Genomic DNA, 6,832 nt, shown 5'->3' on the forward strand with positions numbered 1-6,832 from the left:
TGGGTGGGTTCTTTTACATTTTGAGAGAAGCCAATTGAGTCTAATAACAGATTAAATGCCATGTTGAGGCTGTCATTTTTAGCATCTACATGGATGTTAAAATTACCCACAATAATTATTTTATCTGAGCTCAGAACTAAATCAGATAAAAAGTCTGAGAAATCAGACAGAAACTCTGTGTAAGGCCCAGGTGGACGATAGATGATAACAAGTAAGACTGGTTTCTGAGTTTCACAGCTGGGATTGGGACGGTAAGCAAACTGGAGGGGATTGACAGCGCCTGGGACCATGTGGTTGATGTGTGTGAGAACCAGTTGTTCTAGGCACTTCATGGCAACTGGTGTGAGTGCTACTGGCCTGAAGTCATTTAGGGTACTGGTATAATGGTGGAGCACTGCCTGGGATAGTGACAGGTTGAAGATGTCGGCATACACAGCAGCTAGTTGTTCCCCACAGGCCTTCAGAATTCTGGGAGGAACTCTATCGGGTCCCACATCCTTGTGGGGGTTCACCTTCTTCAGAGTTTTCAGGACCTGTGTGTGTTTGACCTGGAAGCCAGTGCCCGTGGGGCAGCTGGGGGCCTTTGAGGTTGTGTCTGTGTTCAGCCTGTCAAACCTGGTGTAGAAGGTTTTAAGACTGTCTGGATGGGTGGCATGTCGGGTGTCTGTGGTAGTTGTGGTTCTTGATTAGTTTGTGACAGATTTAATTCCCTGCCATGTGCTGCGTGTGTTGTGGTATAAGAATCCCTTAATTGTTCCACAAGGGGAAATTTTGTTCTAACAGCAGCCAGAAAGACACATATACAAACAAACAGGACACAGGACACAGAACAGAAACATACACAATTTTTACATATTTACATCAAGGACAATGGTTACCAAAAGCAGAGTACTGTACCGTTATTAAATTAAATAAAATTAAATACAGATAAGAGGCAAACCCTGGTTATAGTGTAAATCGGTTGATTAAATTATTGCTGTTACAGCACAGATGTAAACATCTACGTTTGTTGGGAGCAGTTCTGATCGTACAGTCTGACAGTTGCAGGGAGGAAGGACCTGCAGAAAAGCTCCTTCATGCATCGAGGATGCAGCAGTCTGTCACTGAAGCAGCTCTGCAGTTCAGCAACATTTACATGCATGGGGTGGGAGACTCAGTCCTTCTGTCTCCCACCACCTGCACTGGGTCCAGGGTGCATCCCAGAACAGAGCTGGCCTTCCTGATGAGTTTATCCAGCCTCTTCCTCTCAGCTGCCGATAAACTGCTGCTCCAACATACCACACTGTAAAAAATGGCAGATGCCACCACAGAGTCATAGAAGGTCTTTAAAAGCGCTCCCTGGACTCCAAATGACCTCAGCCTTCATACCAACAGTGTTCAGTCGAGGATGAACACAGTATAAACAGTATTACTATCAGAGTCCATCCATCTATTTTCTTCTGCTTATCCGGGGCTCGGTCGCAGGGGGAGGAGCCTAAGCAGAGAAGCATAGACCTCCCTCTCTCTGGGGAAGACCGAGCCGTTCCCAGGCCAGCCGAGAGATGTACGCTCACCAGCGTGTCCTGGGTCTGCCCGGGGCTTTCTCCCAGTGGGACATACTAGGAACACCTCACCCAGGATACGTCCTAGGCGAACCGTCTCAACTGCCTCCCCTAACCCTACTATCAATGTAGGGAATGGAAATCAGGCGGGGAAACTCATGAAACATCTATTTACATCTGGTTGAATTCAGTTGTGTAAATCCACAACGAGCACCAGGTCAGCTGATCACAGTCTGAAGATCAAGGATATTAGGACCACCAGGAAGATGATCCCCAAACAGGTGTGGATGACTTTTCCGAGCAGGCTGGCAGATGCACTGAAGACCGAGTCACAGCGTCGGAGGTCAGGTCTGAGGTTTTGGGGTGATGAAAAATGTGGTGATGAAGCTGATTGTTGGGGCCAGGAGACAAGCCCAGGTGACCCCGGAGATGATTTTTGCAGCTTGTACTATCTGCATCATGTGAGTTCCTGATGGATGGATGATCTTCAGATACCTGGAGAGACCAGAGGAAGGAGGCAGTAGATAACTTTACTAATCAATCACAGCAGTTCCTGTTCTCATCTGCAGAAGGCGTCAAGAAGAGAACAAGATTCATGTTTATTAAGCTTTTAATATTCTTATGAACTACAGTCTGAAATCAACAAAGGTTCTCTACCTGTTAGCAGCAATGTACCCCATGAACAAGATGCTGGAGTACATGTTAAAGTATAGTGTTGTGGCGAATCCACTTAGCCAAGAAGATGGATCGGAGATCAATTGTAGAAACGATAGTCTTTATATAAGGCTTCAAAAAGGGGAATGTACAACAAATAAACTGCTCGATATCAGAGCAACATATAATGGCTTCCCGGAGCTTTCTTTGCTAGCTAAAACCCAGAGTAACTTTCGTCTACCACAAAGGATTCTGGGAAATGCAGTTTTCTAACGAAAATACATGTTAAATGCTCCCTTTTAGCAGAAAATTAAATCTATAATTAGCAGCTCTCACTAAACATGTGGCTAACACTTAAATCACTTACAAAATAACCAAAATGCTGTTATCAAACAATAAACTGCAATAAAGTTACAACATATCCGGTTGTTCAGTGATGACGTGACGAATCCTACTTCCGGGCCTAAAGTAGTCTGCGTTTAATATGGCTTTTGTGTTGTTAACATGTTTAATGTTTTGTATTTTCTTCTATTTGATCTCAAAAAGCTCCTAAAACAGTCAGTGATCACTGTTGACTTCCCTCAGCATTTATTACCACTAATCATTTATTTAAGCTCAGTTTTTAAAACCTTAGGATGTAGCTACAGCCCAGCCCATGCAGCAGTATATGAATGACTAACCTCGTATTGTGGATGGATTATCTCAGTTGTTCTCCTGGCTGAAGTTTGGTCCTTTTACAGCATCCTGCCATGCGATTACATTTGTTCCTGACCACCGAGAACACTCACGTTAACTTTTATCGAGTGGAAAAAAAGTTAGCTTGTTTATATTATGCTAACATAGCTGTGTCGCTAGCGGTCACGTAGCACATCATTATATACCAGCTAGCCCAACTTCAGTAATCCTACAAACGTCACTGCTGTTTAGTTTTCTGTCTTCATTTATGTTGGAAGTGATAACAGAGCTGTACGTTTTAATTTGTTTCCAAAACCCCGCAGTCAGGACATGCTGTCATGGGATGACAACCGTGAAATAACTAAACTGAAAACACCAATAAACTAAACAGGCAGACTGGCAAACTGAACAAACAGGCTGTATCCCAAATCAGGGTCTGCAACCTCAAAGGCCGCATTTTAAGGCCGATTACGTCACAGCGACGTGACACAGGCTGTCCTAATTCAAAGGCTGCTCAAAAGCATCCTTCATTTCCCTGAATTTGAAGGATGGGTCTGTGTATGGCCCAACATATCCCAGACTTCATAGCGCGGTGGTGGATGTGGATAATTTGTTCGGGAAAAAAGCGGGGCGCCCGAAGAGTAAACTTTCAAAAGTAAGTACTGAATATTGTGTCATTTATTTATTTGCAAATGTTTAATAATGAAGAACATTAAAACATTACTGTTGGCCACATGTCGGCAAAGTTATGTGACATTAGTGATGTTTGTACTAACTTGGTTTTAAATCCTTTACTTTAAAATATACGCCATTCAATATGTCTGTGAAGGTTCTCAGTCATCCAGGTCATCGTAGTCAAAGGAGCTTGCAAAGAAAAGTGTCTGGACTTCTTTAAGTTGCTTGAAGACGTTTCACCTCTCATCCGAGAAGCTTCTTCAGTTCTAGGGTTAAATGTCTGGGCATTCCTCGCTACACTGTACAGCATACACCACGTTGTTAAGTTTGTGTTTTGGAGTTTTGTCTTTCAGGTGAACCAGTTTTTGTCTGAGTGTGTTGCTGGGAAAGGAAGAGAAAGACAACGGAGGAAATTTCACACCTTGCTTTCAAAAACACTCACTCCTCATTCTGAACCTACACAACTCAGAGAAGAAAACACACCTGAGGACAGTCAGGACAAATGGGTAAAGAACTTTTCAGACTGGAATCTCACTGAACCTGAAAAGAGTATTAGCCAAAGGACTCATTTCCCCGCAACAGTTGCCCATAGTGGACCTCATCACAGCCACAGAAACCGCCATACGGATTAATAAATTATCACAGACAGAAGCAGAGCAAATCAGGATGAAAGTCTCAGCCACGCTCTCCAGTGCCAAAGTCCCTCCATCCAACCTCACAATACAAGAAAAGAAGGCCGTTGCTTCCCTGAGCAAAGACCACAACTTCACTATATTGCCAGCTGATAAGGGAAGATGCACCGTGGTCCTAAATACTACAGATTACCACACAAAGAATGCTACTCTCCTCAGTGACAACAATACCTACGAAGCCTTAAAAGAAAGCTACAAAAAGAAAGTTATAGCTTGTCTTCAAGACTTTGAAAAGGACAAAATCACCGCCTTTATCCAGGGGATACCATACCCTGCATTTACGGACTTCCTAAAATTGACAAGGAAGGGGTCCAACTCAGGCCCATAGTCAGTAGCATAAACTCAGCCACTTACAACATCTCGAAACACCTTGCTACGGGAACACCCCACACCACATCAAGAACTCCACCGACTTCACCGACAAGGTCCAGAAACTTCCCCTGGATCCAGATGAAACCATGGTGTCCTTTTCTCTAGTCTCTCTCTTCACTTGCATACCCACCACGGAGGCCGTGGAGACTGTCAGAAAACGACTACAAGAAGACAGCTCCTTGGAGGACAGGACCAACTTCACACCCGATCAGATCTGCACACTGTTAGACCTCTGCCTCACCACAACATACTTCAAATATAACGAAGGCTTTTACAGACAAAAACATGGCTGTGCCATGGGCTCCCCCGTGTCACCTATTGTAGCCAACCTTTACATGGAGGAAGTGGAAAGGAAGGCTCTTGGCTCTTTCAAAGGAAGAGTACCCAGCCACTGGTACAGATATGTGGACGACACCTGGGTCAAAATCAAGACACAAGAAGTGGAATCCTTCACCGCGCACATTAACGCTGTGGATAAAAACATCAAGTTCACCAGGGAAGACACAAAGGACGACTGTTTGCCTTTCCTGGACTGCGCCGTGCACATTGAAGAGAACGGCAACCTCAACATCAAAGTTTACCGGAAGCCCACACACACGGACCAGTACCTCCTCTTTGACTCCCATCACCCTCTGGAGCACAAACTTGGAGTAATTAGGACCCTACACCACCGGGCAGAACATGTTCCCTCTAAGCCTGAAGGAAAAAAGAAGGAACACACACACGTAAAGGAAGCACTCAAAACGTGCGGCTATCCTAAATGGGCGTTCTTAAAGTCAGCAAAGAGGCACAGAAAAGAAGACCAGACACCAGCGAGGGAGGATAAGAAGGACAGACGCAACAACATTGTCATCCCCTATGTAGCCGGTGTATCAGAGAAACTCAGGAGAGTTTTCTCCAAGCACGACATCCTGGTGCATTTCAGACCCAGCAACACGCTCAGACAAAAACTGGTTCACCCGAAAGACAAAACTCCAAAACACAAACTTAACAATGTGGTGTATGCTGTACAGTGCAGCGAGGAATGCCCAGACCTCTACATCGGAGAGACCAAACAGCCACTTCACAAGCGCATGGCACAACATAGAAGAGCCACCTCCACAGGACAAGACTCAGCAGTCCATCTGCATCTAAAGGTCAAAGGTCACTCTTTGAGGATGCCAATGTTCACATGTTGGACAGAGAGGACAGATGGTTTGAAAGAGGAGTGAAAGAAGCATCTATGTCCACTGTGAGCGACCATCTTTGAACAGAGGCGGTGGTTTACAACACCAACTGTCTGCCATCTATAATCCAGTTTTGAGATCCTTCCCAGACGCCTTAACGCCCACTCACATCCTGGACCATCTGACCTCAGGAAATCGCATGATAAGGTGGGGCCAGGTTTCACAATGAGCACACCTGAAACCCTGGCTGATTGTGACCCACACCCAGTTTCACACCTTGGCTCAGGCAATTAGAGGATCATCAGGGGGTCCTTTTGTCCCTCTGTGGGGGGAAACTCCCACTGGGTTTAAATCTGGGACCCTCCACCATTTGACCTTAGAACTGAAGAAGCTTCTCGGATGAGAGGTGAAACGTCTTCAAGCAACTTAAAGAAGTCCAGACGCTTTTCTTTGCAAGCTCCTTTGACAGTGGTGAAACTAGTTTCATATGGTGTAACAGCACCGAAGACACATTTCCTGTCTTCACTGTTTCCATGTGAGACAAAGACATGAGACAGAAAAATGTCACTTTATCCTCTGATAACTTACGATCTTTATAAAACTCACCTCCTGTGTTGGCCCTTTCTTCTCTTTCTCAGCTGGACTCAAACCCTGACGGCAGAGAAAAAAAAGACATCGACCCACACACAGCCGTGTTTGTCTGATCGCTTATTGCATGGACGCAGTCATATATGGCTGCATGTGCTTAATTTTTAATTAATCCAGCCTCAGATAATACATGAATGTGTCACAGAGGATCAAGTCCTATAGACTGCTAAACATTTAAACAACTTCCTGTTCACACTTCCTCCTGGTCAGCCACTTTCTTTGTAATGGTTCAAATTAAACCTGACGTACTGCATTATGTTGTTAGGATGCTGCTGACATCACAGCATGCAGTTTGCACAAATGTAACGTCCACATACATGATCAAATGTCAGCCAGTCAGGAGTGCAAACGCTGCAGATATTTTAGAGGCTATTGATGAAGCAGCGAACACCACGGGTATCAGAGAAGA

This window comes from Diplotaxodon limnothrissa, linkage group LG14 (genome assembly GCF_057381915.1).
Source record: "Diplotaxodon limnothrissa isolate DT_005_m linkage group LG14, D_limnothrissa_male_GT1.1, whole genome shotgun sequence".
Taxonomy (NCBI): Eukaryota; Metazoa; Chordata; class Actinopteri; order Cichliformes; family Cichlidae; genus Diplotaxodon; species Diplotaxodon limnothrissa.